General features: G+C 45.0%; 1 protein-coding gene across 2 annotated transcripts in view; it reads left to right on the forward strand.

The window, feature by feature from the left end:
• Positions 1–16,615, forward strand: part of LOC134949111 (interleukin-13 receptor subunit alpha-1-like) — a 238,155-nt gene that overhangs the window by 164,923 nt on the left and 56,617 nt on the right. The gene's annotated exons all lie outside the window — the stretch shown is intronic.

Consider the following 16,615-nt stretch of genomic DNA (forward strand, 5'->3'; position numbering starts at 1 on the left):
GAGTAAGACAACATCCCCCCTAGATAAGGAATCTAACCCCTCAATTAGGTTACCTGACGATTTAGCAATGGCGTTAGTGATCCAAGCACATGCAATAGTGGGTCTTTGGGCCATCCCAGCAGCTGTGTACAATGATTTGAGTGTAGTCTCAATTTTTACGATCAGCCATGTCTTTCAGGGAGGCTGCACCAGGAACAGGCAATACAATTTTACGTGACAGCCTAGAGACTGATGCGTCCACTATCGGTGGATTTTCCAATTTTTTTCCTATCCTCCATAGGAAAAGGAAAGGATGAGAGCAACCTTTTAGAGATCTGAAACTTCTTATCAGGATTAACCCATGGTTCTTCAAACAGGGTATTCAATTCCTTTGACACAGGAAAAGTAACTGAGGACTTCTGTTTTACATTAAAATAAGATTCCTCACACTCCTCTGACACCTTATCAGGAATATGCAGAACATCTCTGATAGCCTCTATCCTTGTGACAGAGCTGCATCCTCCCCTCTGAATCCACCTCCCCCTTCTCCATGTCTGACCTGGACTGCAGGATATGGGCCAGAGATCACTTTTGTGGGCACATGGGAGGGGATTGAGACGCTGTTTTGGGGACTGATTCTCATTTCATAAACTCATTCACAGTCTATTTTAAGTATTGCGTCTTTCTCATTGCGGGACAATTTTGTAGAAAGAGTGGAGATCATTCCTTTAAGAGATTAACCCACTCCGGTTCAGCCCCGCTATTCTGTGAACCTTGAGTACCCAGTAGTGAGCCCCCTGGTGAAAAGGAACACTCCTCTGTACAAGAAACACACTCTTTGCCTGACATAATGTAAATGTGACAGCACACACACACAGGAAAAGGTTAAGCACAAGTAACCGCAAAGAGCCCTTAAGGGAGACACAAGAGCTGTTTGGAGCCAGCCCCCACCGCGCCCTTACCGCTAATGCAAGCTTAGCCGGGTCGCAGACTAAGTACCCTGATAGGGGACTTAGTACACTAATAGTCTCTCCCGCCCCTGCTATGACCCCCTGGTACCGCTGAGGTAATTTGGTGTTTCACCGAAGGAGCTGCGCGTCCCTGTCAGTCAGCGTCTGTGTCCACTGCAGGGTAAATGGCTCTGGGGAGCTGTTGAAACCTCTCATAGTGAAGCCCCGCCCCTTCAATGGTGCGCAGTCTTCCTGCTTTTTTATACTGGTTGAGGTAATTCTTGTGCTTAAAATGGAGCAGAACCGTTTTAAGGCTGTGTTGCCAGTATGGGTACAGTATACAGTGTACTGAGACGCAGTTGTGTACTGTGTCTAGAGACGCATTCTGCTCCGTTTAGAAGCCGTGCATCTCCGTACCCTCATGCCGCCATAATGTCTGGCAACCCGCTAACCGGGTCGCCGGCTTGGTACTCACCACTCTTCATTCTTCTGGCTCGCCGTGTTGGGGCTTGCGAATAGTTCCGTCAGGAGCTAGTGTCCTGTCAGCGGGGAACGTGACCATTAACCCTTCAAGAGGTTGGGCCGTCCCTCTCCCCCCCCTAAGTCCCACAAAGCAGGCAGGCTGGTGCCAACCAGCCCTGCCTGAAAATAACAAACAGAAAATAAATGCAGAAAACTCTTCAGGAGCTTCCTTCAGCGTGATCAGCTCCTCTGGGAACATTTTCTAAACTGAGTCTGGTTGGAGGGGCATAGAGGGAGGAGCCAGCCCACACTATCAAATTCTTAAAGTGCCCATTGCTCCTAGTGACCCCGTCTATACACCATGGTACTAAATGGACCCCAGTATCCTCTAGGACGTTAGAGAAAATATTTTTTTTATAGAAAATATTTTTTACTGGAGTAAGTTAAGGATGTATAATGGTTAGGAAGGGGAGGTTTTTTTTTTTAGCTGGTTAAGGATAAGGCCTTTTATTCTCCTGTTAGTACTCTGATGTCACACCAGGAGGGGAATCCCCTTTTCTATCTATCTTCTTCCCTGTAACCGACGCTCCATGTGGAGGATCCAGGGGAACAATGAAACCCTACAAGGGTGACAAACTTGCAATGTTGTTGGTTGTTTGGTGCCTTTTCAGAATGACATATGCTATCATATTATGGCTATCATATTTAAGGGAAACGCCCTCAAGAGTTATTTCAGGGCAGAAACGGGATTGTAGTTGTGGATAATTATTAGATATTAAATGGTAATTAAAGCATATGCCTCATTATTAGGCCCCCTTTCACATTAGTTTGTCACTGGGATACCACTTTCACCTTGTCTTATTGAAGTGTATATGGTTTGGTATCAGATCATTTTTGTATCAGATGATGTTTTATGCCTAATTCAAACAAAAGTGGAGTGGCTAACTGAAGGTGCCTTTAAGAATTATTTATTGCTCCTACCACATGGTAATGGGGAGCATGCAGTCACTTTCCTTGTCTTCTGGATCCTGGTCACTTGTGACCAGCGTCGGCTGCTGCCCCTGGGCTGCAGCTCCGACCAAAGTGTGCAGGGGGGAGTTGGCAAGCACATGTGAACATACTGTACATGTGAAGTTGTATGTCCTGGCTTCCTTCTGGGATCAGCAGCTGCCGCAACATGGGACTCAGGAATACACTGCTCAGCCTGTCAATCATCATTTAGCCCACCCCCAGACTCCAATTGGTTGGTTACACAGGAGTGAGTGACGATTGACAGGCTGAGCAGTGTATTCCTGAGTCCCATACTGTGGGGGCTGCTGATTTCTGGGGAAGGAAGCCAGGACATATGTTACATACACCTTCACATGCAAGTTCATAAGTGCTTGCCAGCTTATCCCTGCACATTTTGGTTGGCTTGCGACACCCTTGATCTACCGGCACGCTCGCAGTGAAAGGGTGCATGGCCGTATATAGAGGGGACGTGGCCACGCAGGTATCCCGAGATCATCACTCTGCGGGCGTACCCAGCATCTCTGAAGAAAGTCTTCCTGTGCGGTCAGCTCCTCTTCTCTGTCAGGAGCCGGGTACTGTAGGAGACTTTGATTTAGAATAGAATATGCAGCTGGGGAACAATTCATAATGATGTTCATCCAACATTAGATCATTTAGAAAAAGAAAAATAAGAAGTTCACCCTGCACTTATCTGTTAAAACATGTAATAGATATTACACCTCAGTGAAGAGATATAGAGAAATGTGAATTACACACAAAATAAACAATAAAACACTGAGCTTTTCAGAAAGGTAGTCCAACTTCAATTGCAGGTTCTCCTTTAGGGTATATAATTCATCCTTTTAATGAGGATCTGAAACAACATGTGTGCTCCCCTCACAGCAGCATGGTTAGCATAGGAGGGATAAGCACAATAATAAAGTGATAGTGCAGCGTTCTTCACAAACAGCACAAGCTTTAATATGTTACACGTACAACACAGAAGATAAAAGATGGCATGTAATCATCCTCTTAGGACAAACACAGCAACGTTAAGAGCATCTCACGGAGTCCCACTGATGTTCCAAGGAATGGTGGGAGGTAAAGAGCAGCTCCGGAATCTGCAATCCCCCTCCGAGTGGATGCCCAACGCCAAAGGATGTCCAAACGAGAAGTGTCACAGCCCACACTTGAACGCATTTTCGGACCACAATGGATCCTTCATCAGAAGTGTGGTACAAACAGTGTTTTGTTCCTTTTAAAAATGCCCAATTAGCCCTCATTAGAGACACCGGAACCGGCGCTCGATGGAGCCAAAAGATTACGCAATCCGTAAAGCGTCCTTTGCGTTCCATACATGCGTTCCACAGTCAAAGAGACTTGATGATGGATATTCTATTTCCCCTCCCGGACGGAAATGACGAAACCGGAAGTAATGTTCATCCTTATGCCGCTTGCGTTCCATCATGCGGTCCAACATAATTCTGGTCATATGTCCATTGTTACATAGATAATAACTAAAAAATACATTCATAAATAAAAAAGATAAAAACATAGGATTAAGTTAAGAAGCACTTCAATTCAAACTCACTGTTAAGACCACTGGGGATCAAAGTTTTTAATTGGTTGATCCACCGCATTTCAGCTCTTGATAATCTTTGTTCCAAATCTCTAGTCCTGTTTTTTGGTAGTATCTGTTCGATACCATAAAAGCTGCTAAAATGGCATTCTTTCTTGTTATGTACTTTTTTAAAATGTGCTGACACGGTATGTGTATCAAGTCCCTTTCTAATATTATAGATATGTTCGGCAAGATGCACCTTCAATGCTTTGGAGGTCTTACCAACGTATCTTAGACAACAACTGCATTCCAGAACATAGATAATATTTCTAGAGTGACAGGTGATGAACTGATTAATAGTAAAAGTCTTGTCATTAACAGTGAAGTCCATGAATTTGGTACTTTTAACTGAACGACACATTAGACACGCCCCACACCTATGAAAGCCTTTCGTATGGATGCTTTGGCGTAACCGTATCTAAACTACTATGTACGAGTTGGTCTTTAAGTGCAGGGGCCCGTCTATAAATAAAAGTAGGTTTAGAAGGTAAACTTTCTGATAAAATTGGGTCCTGCTGTAGTAGTTTCCAGTTAGTCCTAAATACTTTTTCTATATCCTTAAACCTTTTATTAAATTGACTAATAAATGCCCACTGGAACCTATCTTCAGTTGCGTCTGTCTTTTCTTTAACTTTAAGTAGGTCCCCTCTTTTTACACAATCTATTTTAGATCTTGCCTTAGCTACAGTGGATTGTTGTGAGTAACCTTTTTGGAAAAACCGTTCAGACATATTATCTAATTGTTGTTGACACACCAAATCATCCGTGCAATTTCTTTTAACTCTTGAAAACTGTCCATAGGGAATTCCCTCAAGCCAGTTTCCGTGATGTAAACTTGTTCTCTCGATAAAACTGTTAGAGTCTGTTACTGTCCTTGTCTTCAATGTGCCCTCTTCAATATAAATAAGTAAATCAAGGAAATTAGTCTCGATTTCACTACAAGCAATAGTCAGTTAATATTCATAGTATTACTATTAAGATTGCTTTTAAACTCTTCCAAATAGACTTCACCTCCTCTCCACACGAATAAAATGTCATCTATATATCGTTGCCAGGATACCAGGCCCGCCACCAGACCACCACCTTGCCATATGTGGTGGTCTTCCCAGTATGCCATAAATAAATTGGCGTAACTGGGGGCGAACCTGGTACCCATGGCTGTGCCGACCACCTGTATATAAAAGCTATTATTAAAGCTAAAATAATTATTCATAAGGATAAATGTAATTCCTTTTAGAATGAACTCCTTCACAGATAGACTCAAATCACTTTTATTGCGAAACTAGGAAACAGCTAACAGACCACATTTCAATAACAGTATATTGCATACTTACATCAGTGCTACATAGATATAGACCAGTTTCCCATTCCAAGGTATTCAACTTTCTTAATACATCCCCTGTATCCTGCAGGTAAGCCTTTGTCAGGCGTACCAGGGGTTGAAGATAATGATCAAGAAAAGCAGAGAGATTTCAGGTCAAACTGTTACAGCCCGATATTATGGGGCAACCAAGGGGGTTAATACAATTTTTGTGAACTTTGGGGAGAGTGTAGATGGTTGGGATGGATGGATTTTTTATGTTGATAAATTCCAATTCCTTTTGTGTAATTACACCATTTTCTAAAGCACTTTTCGTTAGATCTAATAAAGCTTTTTCTATTTTGGTGGTGGGGTCACCTTTTAATTTTTTTATACTGCCAAATTTTACAATGTTACTTAGTATCAAAAAAATGAAGCTAGTAGACTACATAGCCACATCTTTATATATATAAAAGTGAAAATATCAGAGAATTTACAGGAGAAAGGTGCCACCTTGACAGGAAGAAAAAACGCCCCGTGCAAAATTGCGAATGCATCACAGATCGCTATCCATATGCAGATACATACGCAATTCCCGGAACATCAAAGAAACTTTGCCATCAGAGCAAATGTGAGTAGGTCTAAAGGCTGCATCTAATGTGCGACTGAGACGGCCTGGAAGTGGTCTGCACTGACGTCAGAGAGCCTCCCCAAAAATGCCTGGGCATGCAGGTGTTTTTTCTGACACACCCAGAAAATGGCAGGATACCGCCCAGAAACGCCAGCTTCCTGTCAGTCAGACAGCGCCTACATTGAGATTATGATCTGTACTATTACCCCTCGTGTGTCCGCAATGTGAACACCGCATGCACAGTCATTTGATAATCGCTTAATTTGCAATTTCCCTGAATAGTGATCCATGCTGAATTATGGGCCGTGGTGTTGCCGCATTGTGGCATAACGCAGCCTCCCACAGCCATGGCTTCAACATTGTGTGCTGTTGTTCACGGGCGCACCTCATAAGTGTGTTGTAAGAGCTACTAAGCAATAATATATATTGATATACACTTATATTTATATATTCATATATAGCAAATATATATAGGGGGTTATTCAGAGATGGACACAGATCTTGCTTCCGCAGCGAGATCTGCATCCATCTCCTCACATGCTGGGGGCCGCATAACACAGAGCAAGGCCGCCCAGCATGTGTGTTGTGCCGCCCCACGATGCAGTCGCAATTTAATTGTGAACGCATCAATTAGAGGACGACCCCTGACTATGCTGGCAGGCGGTCCGGCGCCATTTTTTCTCTCTGAGCAGCTGCTTATGACATCAAGCTGCCACCCCAAAAGTGGCCCAGACATGCCTGCCTTGCCCTCCTGACGCCCGTGGCTATCAATCACTATGTGATCGCATCCTTCTGGGATGCAGTTGCATGGTGACGGGTCGCGCACTATGGCCAGTGCATGTGCACAGACCTGATGTATGTGGCATGCAGCGGCTGCGTCCATCTCTGAATAGCCCCCATAGTTAGTAGGTGTCCACCCTTCCCTTTTACGTGTTGAATATTTTTTAAAGTCTCTCTGAGCTCAACTTTTATTCAGAGGCAGTATTACCAAAAGTCTTTACAAGGAGGCAACAAAATCCAATATATCTAGTCCAGTGGTCTCCAACCTTAAGCTGTGGCACAATACAAAACGTTTCCGCATTCTAAACAAGGCACAAAACAGCTTGGAACATTGTAACTGCTTATTTTACTTATTTATTGATTTAAATTTGTTTCATTTTATTTTGGTTTAACTTGTCTCCCCCTCTTAATCTTTCACTACCTGCATCTCTATTTCCTTGTATCCCACAGCCACCACAAACACATCAGCTCTCAATATTACCAAATAACCTATTTATTCCCTTTTTGAGCTGCTTAACCTTAACAGCGCAGCACACTGTACACAATTCACAATTCAGCTGACGTCTCCTGCTCAGCAGTGATGGAAGGAGGAGTGGGGGAAGCGCTTCTCCCTGTGCACCTATGACGGGCAGCAGTGGAAGCACCATGGCGGGTGGCACTTTGAGGTGTGGAATGGGGACGCCGGCCTGGCTGCGGGTGCTGCTCTCTGCTCACCGCCTCCACCCTGTTCAGTGGCCTTCGCCTCACCTTGCTCTTGCTAGCCCAGTGGAGCTGCAGGTGCTGCGGAACGGCGGTGGAGAAGGAACAGGCACGGCGGGTGCAGTCGGTGCGCGGTCATCTGAAATATGGTGTGGACCGCCAGCCAATCAGGAGCCGGCACGTGAGTTCTGATTGGCTGATGGCCGGCACCATATTAATATGCACCCACCGTTGCGAGCTACTTAAAAAGCGGTGCCGAGCTACCCGACGGGATGGCGACCGCTGGTCTAGACAGTAGTTTCCTTCTAGAGGAATAGCCCATAATACCACAGGATTACGGGCCATCTCCATGATCGGAGTTTATGGAGCGCCTTCTCTTATACTATTTTTAATATATATATTTTATATATAATATATATATATATATATATATATATTAGTGTGTGTGTCACTATATATACATATATATATATATATATATATATACACACATATATACATATATATACACATATATATATATATATATATATATATATACACACACACGTATATACAGATAGATAGATGATAGGTAGGTAGATAGATATTATATATGTCAGCGCCTCGGTTATAATTATTATAATAATTATTATACAAGCAGCACAGCAGCCATGCTGAGTGACAACTCACCCCAGGAGCCGCCTTCACAGAGCTGCTGGATGTTAACTCTGCCACTGCCAGCGCTTCCTATTTCGGTAGCGGGGTGGCCGGGCGACCATTGCACTTTGGGACGTCACTCGCCCCAACGTCATGTGGTTTAGAGGCGGGGCCGCTTCACTTTGTACGGGGCGCAGTTAGGGCTAGTGAAGCCTTCTGCCATGTGTATGAAGTATTTGCCTGTGGACAGTGCGGCGGCATTTGGTCCGCAGGTGCAGCAGGAGGGTGGTTCACAGTTCGCTGCCGGGGAGGGACCTTGATTGCCACTGACAGGCTGCTGTAGCAGGAAAACATTTTTTCCTGTTTACAGCAGCACAGCAGAGGAGTATGGGCCTATTTTGATGGGGTGGCCTGGAGCTGCAGCTCCATCCACCCCATTGTTAATCCGGCCCTGCTGGCAACGATATATAGATAACATTTTATTCATGTGGAGAGGAGGTGAAGTCTCTTTGGAAGAATTTAAAAGCAGTCTTAATAGTAATACTATGAATATTAAACTGACTATTGCTTGCAGTGAAATCGAGACTAATTTCCGTGATTTACTTATTTATATTGAAGAGGGCACCTTGAAGACAAGGGCCTTTATGAAAGTAACAGACTCTAACAGTTTTATCGAAAGAACAAGTTTACATCACGAAAACTGGCTTGAGGGAATTCCCTATGGACAGTTTTCAAGAGTTAAAAGAAATTGCACGGATGATTTGGTGTGTCAACAACAATTAGATGATATGTCTGAACGGTTTTTCCAAAAGGGTTACTCACAATCCACTGTAGCTAAGGCAAGATCTAAAATAGATTGTGTAAAAAGAGAGGACCTACTTAAAGTTAAAGAAAAGACAGACGCAACTGAAGATAGGTTCCAGTGGGCATTTATTAGTCAATTTAATAAAAGGTTTAAGGATATAGAAAAAGTATTTAGGACTAATTGGAAACTACTACTGCAGGACCCAATTTTATCAGAAAGTTTACCGTCTAAATCTAAACCTACTTTTATTTATAGACGGGCCCCTGCACTTAAAGACCAACTCGTACATAGTAGTTTAGATACGGAGTTACGCCAAAGCATCCATATGAAAGGCTTTCATAGGTGTGGGGCGTGTCTAATATGTTGTTCAGTTAAAAGTAGCACTACCAAATTCACGGACTTCGCTGTTAATGACAAGACTTTTACTATTAATCAGTTCATCACCTGTCACTCTAGAAATATTATCTATGTTCTGGAATGCAGTTGTTGTCTAAGATATGTTGGTAAGACCTCCAGAGCATTGAAGGTGCATCTTGCCGAACATATCTGTAATATTAGAAAGGGGCTTGACACACATACCGTGTCAGCACATTTTAAAAAAGTACATAACAAGAAAGAATGCCATTTTAGCAGCTTTTATGGTATCGAACAGATACTACCAAAAAACAGGACTAGAGATTTGGAACAAAGATTATCAAGAGCTGAAATGCGGTGGATTTACCAATTAAAAACTTTGATCCCCAATGGTCCTAACAGTGAGTTTGAATTGAAGTGCTTCTTAACGTAATCCTATGTTTTTATCTTTATATGTATTTTTTTTTTTTAAATAACTCAGTGCACTTTGGTGAGGGTTTAGTTTATGTATTACTTGCCATTTTACCTATTTTCTATTTATGAATGTATTTTTTTAGTTATTATCTATGTAACAATGGACATATGACCGGAATTATGTTGAACCGCATGGTGGAACGCAAGCGGCATAAGGATGAACATTACTTCCGGTTTCGTCATTTCCGTCCGGGAGAGGAAATAGGATATCAATCGTCAGGGCTCTTTGACTGTGGAACGCATGTATGGAACGCAAAAGACGCTTTACGGATTGCGTCATCGAGCGCCGGTTCCGGTGTCTCTAATGAGGGCTAATTGGGCATTTTTAAAAGGAACACAAAAAACTGTTTGTACCACACTTCTGATGAAGGATCCATTGTGGTCCGAAAACGCGTTCAAGTGTGGGCTGTGACACATCGTTTGGACATCCTTTTGCGCTGAGCATCCACTCGGAGGGGGATTGCGGATTCCGGAGCTGCTCTTTACCTTCCACCATTCCTTGGAACATCAGTGGGACTCCGTGAGATGCTCTTAACGTTGCTGTGTTTGTCCTAAGAGGATGATTACATGCCATCTTTTATCTTCTGTGTTGTAAGTGTAACCTATTAAAGCTTGTGCTTTTTGTGAAGAACACTGCACTATCACTTTATTATTGTGCTTATCCCTCCTATGCTAACCATGCTGCTGTGCGGGGAGCACACATGTTGTTTCAGATCCTCATTAAAAGGATGAACTATATACCCTAAAGGAGAACCTGCAATTGAAGTTGGACTACCTTGCTGAAAAGCTCATTATTGTATTGTTTATTTTGTGTGTAATTCACGTTTCTCTATATCTCTTCACTGAGGTGTAATACCTATTACATGTTTTAACAGATAAGCGCAGGGTGAACTTCTTATTTTTCTTTTTCTAAACTGTAGGAGACTTACACACTGCAGTACCTGGCTCCTGTCACTGCAGAGGAGCCGACATTTTGGCGTCACACCCGTGTGCAGCCCACGTACCCCGCTCCCGTCTTGTGACGTCACTGTCAGGAGGCATTATATTGCATATATTAGCAGTGATAAAACTGACCATTATGATATATATTCACATTTAGGACACCATATAAAAGGAAAAATTGTGTGATGTTAAATAAAATTCAAGTTAAACAAGTTTTCTCTTTCATCCACTAGGGGACACTGGAGTCCTATACAGTAGGGGTGTGAAGCCTTGAACCGGAGGTGTGGCACAATCTAAAATTAGCATTGTCTGCACAGCCGGCTCCTCCCCCTTCACATCCCTCCTCCCTCAGTTTGAAAAATTGTGCTGGAGGTAACAGCACGTGGGAGCACTTAGCTCCTGACAAAAAAACTGAAAAGGGCTGCGTAACCCTAATAAAAAGGAGACAAAGCTACTTAATATTGGAGAGACAAAGATCCCTATTGAAAGGACCTGCATCTCTCCACAGGAGATCCTCCAACAGCTAATAGTGAGTACTGGTTGAAAAGGAAAACTGGGGACTTAGAAGAAGTAGCTTAGGCTAGGTTCTTTCATATAGTATATGTATATATATATTTTTTTTCCCCTCTCTTTACACTTGCTTTGTAGTATTACTTAAAACCCCCTCTTTATAGAGCTGAGGTCAGCAGCCAGCGCGCGGGAGCTGGTGCAGCGCGGGGCTCTGTTTGTCTTTCCGGTGGGCAGGGGGAGAGGGAGCGGCGCGCTGCAGAAGAAGAGAGAGGCGGTGTACAGACGCCGCTACGGAAGCTTCTCACAGCGGTCCCGGCGCGCGCCAGCGGGCGGCATGAGGGGGAGAGAGAGAGAGACAGCGCCGCGCGGCTGAGGAGTTCTCGGCAGCGCGCTGCGATATAGACACAAGGATGTTCAGACCAGTTAATTATATAGACAAAGCATAAGACGATAGTACTTACAAGTTACAACTTCTAGTGGGGGCCATGTTTAATATTATTATTGGCGCCAGTCGGAGAAGATGCATGCCCTCACCATCCCCTCCCCCCTCCAACAGGGAGAACATAGGGGAAGAGTCTTTAGAAATAGCTCCCCCTGCTGCTCTGACTGGATATGTGGCTATATTGATATTAGTAGAGGGTTCTTTATGCTAAGAGCTCCCTCTGCTGGTGTAAATTATATATGTGAGGATCTCCTGGAAAGTAATCATATTTTACTTATTATATTTTCAAGGGACTTCTGTTTCAAAGATCCTGAAGAAAATACACGGAAGCAAGCGAATACCAACTCTAACATCGTAGCTGATTTAACAGTTGGGGTGTGAGGGTTGCGAGTCGGCGGGTGTTTTTTGTTTTTTTTGTTTTTGTTTTTTCATGTAAAAATATTTTGCCTTGATCCTTTTCCATAACAAAAGGACAGGTAATTCCAGCCGTATCCAATACCTTTGCTTCCGTCATCTCCCAGTCTTTCTCTTCCTAGTTTAAAGGGTGAAAGCGCTGCGTAATACCCTGATAAGGGGTTTAAAAACAACATGTCTGAGGCAACAAAGACCTCCAAGACCTGTTATGTTTGTATGAAATGTAACAAGAAGAGCACGCGGGTTGGCAGCTCCGGGGTGTGCGACTCCTGCTTAGACAAGGACGCTCCACCTGGGAGCAGTGCTCTGGCTAAGGCATGGGAAGACAACCTTGCTAATAGAATCTCCAAGGAGATGGCAGAGTCGCGCAAGCAGCAATCGGAATGGGCTGCGGGATTCTCAAAGACGATGGAGGAATTTCTCATCAAGTTAACGCCGCCCGCACACGCAGAAACGAGTGTGCGCAAGGCCGTTAAGAGAACGCTTCCTATTATACCGGAATCAGAGGAAGAACAGGGTTTTCTTCTTGATACAGAGGAAGGTGAGTTAATTGAACCTAACCTAGATGCCGATTTTCCAGAGGAGGACACGGCAATCTCTGGTCTGGACTCCTTAATTGACGCGGTAAAGGAGATCTTAAACTTTCAGGTAGAGGAAATACGGGAGCCGGAAGATTTCGATTTGTTCGAATCCCAAAAACCGCGTTCAGCAGTGTTTCCCATTCCTAAATCCCTCCAGTCTCAGATGAAGGAGGCTTGGAAACAGCCTGACAAACGATATCAATTTCCGAAACGGTTTCAGATAACTTATCCCCTACCTAAGGGTGTAATGGACAAGTGGGAGAATCCGCCGGTAGTGGATGCTTCCCTAGGAAGGTTGTCAAAGAAGACAATCTTACCAATTCCTAGCGTAACTACTTTAAAAGATGCGTCAGACCGTAAGGTTGACACAGCATTAAAGTCAATTTTCGTAGCAGCTGGTGCAGCACAGAGGCCTGCAATCGTCTGTGCTTGGGTTAACAAGGCCATGGGTGCATGGTCTGGACGTATTGTACAAGCTATTGAGTAGGAAAATAGCTTAGAGGAGATTACCCAACTGGCGGAACACATTAGAGAATCTGCTTCATACTTGTGTCAGGCTTCTAAGGATATTAGCAGAATAGCATCGCGCATATCTGCATCGGCCATATCGGCTAGAAGGATTTTATGGCTCAGAGAATGGCAAGGAGACTCTGACACCAAGAAGGCAGTAGAAGCCATCCCCTTTGGGGGTGAAATGCTGTTCGGACCAGAGTTGGACAAGTGGATTTCGCAGGCTACAGCGGGGAAGTCCACTTTTCTGCCTACCCCTTATACGAGAACCGCTCCACAAACTAGGAGAGGTTATTCGGGACCAGCGTTTACTTCATTTAGATCACAGTCCTTTCGAGCCCGAGGTAGGGGTTTCGGTACACAAGCACGCGGGGGCAGAGGTAGAGGCCGCTCGCAGGCAGCAACCAGAAAGCAGGATAAACCTGCTGACAAGACCGTGGCATGACGGCCTCCCAGCTCACCTGGGGTCCCCCTTGGTGGGCGGCCGACTGGAAGGTTTTCAGCACATCTGGGCCAAAACCTCACCAGAACTTTGGGTGAACAACTTAATCTCTCAGGGATACAAGCTGGAATTTCAACAGGGGCCTCACAGTCAGTTTTTTACAACAGGATTGCCTCGGTGCCCTCAAAGAGCAGGGGCACTACGGGCAGCAATTCTCAAATTGCTACAAGCAGAGGTCATTATTCCGGTTCCCGCTTCTCAGAGAGGAACAGGATTCTATTCCAATCTTTTTGTCGTGCCAAAGCCGGACGGGACGGTCAGACCAATACTCAATTTAAAAGTTTTCAACCAGTTTTTAAGAGTCTACAAATTCAAGATGGAATCAATCCAATCAGTCATTGCAGGCTTAGAACAGGGCGAGTTCATGATATCCATGGACATAAAGGATGCATATCTGCACATTCCAATCTGGACTCCTCACCAGGCTTACTTAAGGTTCACACTGGTGGCGGATCACTACCAATTCCGGGCCTTGCCGTTCGGTCTAGCATCAGCCCCAAGAATTTTCACAAAGATCATGGCGATCATGGTTGCAGGACTGAGACTGTTGGGGGTCACGATTATACCTTATCTGGACGATTCACTGATCAAGGCTCCATCTCAGAATCGACTGCTCAAGGATGTTCAGACATCCCATCAATTTCTAATTCAACATGGATGGATTGTCAACTTCCAAAAGTCCAACCTCATACCGACTCAACGGATTCAATTCCTCGGTCTCATCTTGGACACGGTCCTATTACGTGTGTTCCTACCAGAGAACAAGGTCCAGGACCTACAGAGATTAGTGGCTCAAGTACTGAGGACGCAAACCGTTTCTCTGCACCTCTGTGTGCAACTTCTCGGGAAGATGGTGGCGTCATTCGAAGCTCTCCAGTACGGCAGACTTCATTCCTGACCATTCCAAATAAACCTCATTGCTCAGGGAGCAGGCTCGCACTGGCTTCTCCATCGGAGAATCCGACTTCAACCACAAGTACATGTCTCCTTGATATGGTGGTCGTTACACAAGAACCTTGCAGCCGGCAAGAAATGCGGCATTTGGGATTGGAGGATCCTGACGACGGACGCCAGTCTCAGAGGTTGGGGAGACGTCCTAGAGGACCATCAGTTTTCAAGGACGGTGGACGCTACAGAAGAGCAAACTACCCATAAATATCCTCAAACTAAGAGCAGTTTACAATGCACTTCTCTTAGCAGAAGACCTAGTCATGAAACAACACATCAGGATTCAGTCAGACAATGTCACGACGACGGCTTACATAAACCGTCAAGGAGGAACAAAGAGCAGGATGGCGTTAAAGGAAGCCACAAAGATCTTGTTGTGGGCAGAAAGACGAGACATCATTCTCTCGGCAGTGTTCATTCCAGGTGTGGAGAACTGGGAAGCAGATTACCTCAGTCGCCAGGACATGCATCCGGGAGAGTGGTGCCTTCATCCACGGATTTTCAACATGATTGTGGGAAGATGGGGTCTGCCTCAGGTGGACCTAATGGCGTCTCGACAAAACCATCAGCTGCCCAGATATGTGTCAAGGACTCGAGATCCAGCAGCAGAAGGAGTGGACGCATTAACACTTCCTTGGTGTTACAGCAGGGTTTACATATTTCCCCCATTCCCACTCATACCCAGAGTTCTAAAAAGGGTAAAACGGGAACGAGTGTGGGCCATTCTAATCGCACCGGATTGGCCCCGCAGGAGTTGGTACTCCGACCTGCGGGGGTTACTTGCGGAAGATCCTTGGAGGTTACCTCAGAGAGAGGTCCTGCTATCTCAGGGACCGTTCCTACACCCCAACCTGAACAGGCTGCGTTTGACGGCGTGGATATTGAAACCCGGATCTTAAGAAACAGAGGGATTCCACGAACGGCCATTCCTACAATGATTGCCGCTAGGAAGCCGGTCACAGCCAGGCACTACTACAGGATTTGGAGACGGTACATGGCTTGGTGTCAGGAGCGGGGATGGAATTCAACGAACTTCCATTTATCTCGACTTCTACTTTTCCTTCAGGCAGGTATAGAGGGAGGGCTCAGACTGGGCTCTTTGAAGGTTCAGATTTTGGCTCTCTCCATCCTTTTTCAACAGCGGATAGCATCCTTGCCAGAGATTCAAACCTTTTTACAGGGGGTTCTGAGGATTCAACCCCCGTTTCGTCCTCCCACGGCACCATGGGACTTAAATTTGGTGTTAGAATATTTGAAGTCATCGACTTTTGAGCCGTTGACAAGAACAGACCTGAAATATCTCTCTTGGAAGGTCACGTTATTACTGGCCTTGGCTTCGGCTAGGCGGGTTTCTGAGTTGGGAGCCTTATCCTGTAAGAGTCCTCTCTTAGTTTTTCATGAGGATAGGGCGGAACTCCGTACAAGAGCAGACTTTCTTCCGAAGGTGGTTTCGGGTTTTCACGTAAACCAGCCAATAGTGGTCCCATCTTTCCAGGGTCTCACAGATGAGGACGTGTCATTGGATGTTGTCCGAGCTTTAAGGGTATACGTACAGGTTACGTCGTCTTTCAGAAAGTCGGACCATTTGTTTGTTCTTTATGATGGGCCAAAGAAGGGTTGGCCGGCATCTAAGCAGTCTTTGTCTAGATGGATTAGACTTGCCATTCGGCAAGCTTATATTTCCTGTGGCAAACAGGTTCCGGTTCAGACGGGTGCTCATACTACCCGATCAGTGGGTGCCTCGTGGGCGGCTGCCAGGGGTGCTTCCACTACTCAACTTTGCAGAGCGGCGACGTGGTCTTCAGCCCACACGTTCGCGAAATTTTACAAGTTTGATACTTTTGCGTCCGGAGAATCTAAGTTCAGACGTTTAGTTTTGCAGGCCACCAACAGCACTCCCTCCCTGGGGGAAAACTTTGGGACGTCCCCTACTGTATAGGACTCCAGTGTCCCCTAGTGGATGAAAGAGAAAAGAGGATTTTGGTACTTACCGATAAATCCATTTCTCTGAATCCTCTAGGGGACAGTGGACGCCCGCCTCGGTGCTGTCAACCTGCTGTGTTCAAAGTTCTTGTTTTAAAC

This window comes from Pseudophryne corroboree, chromosome 8 (genome assembly GCF_028390025.1).
Source record: "Pseudophryne corroboree isolate aPseCor3 chromosome 8, aPseCor3.hap2, whole genome shotgun sequence".
In the NCBI taxonomy this organism is placed as follows: domain Eukaryota; kingdom Metazoa; phylum Chordata; class Amphibia; order Anura; family Myobatrachidae; genus Pseudophryne; species Pseudophryne corroboree.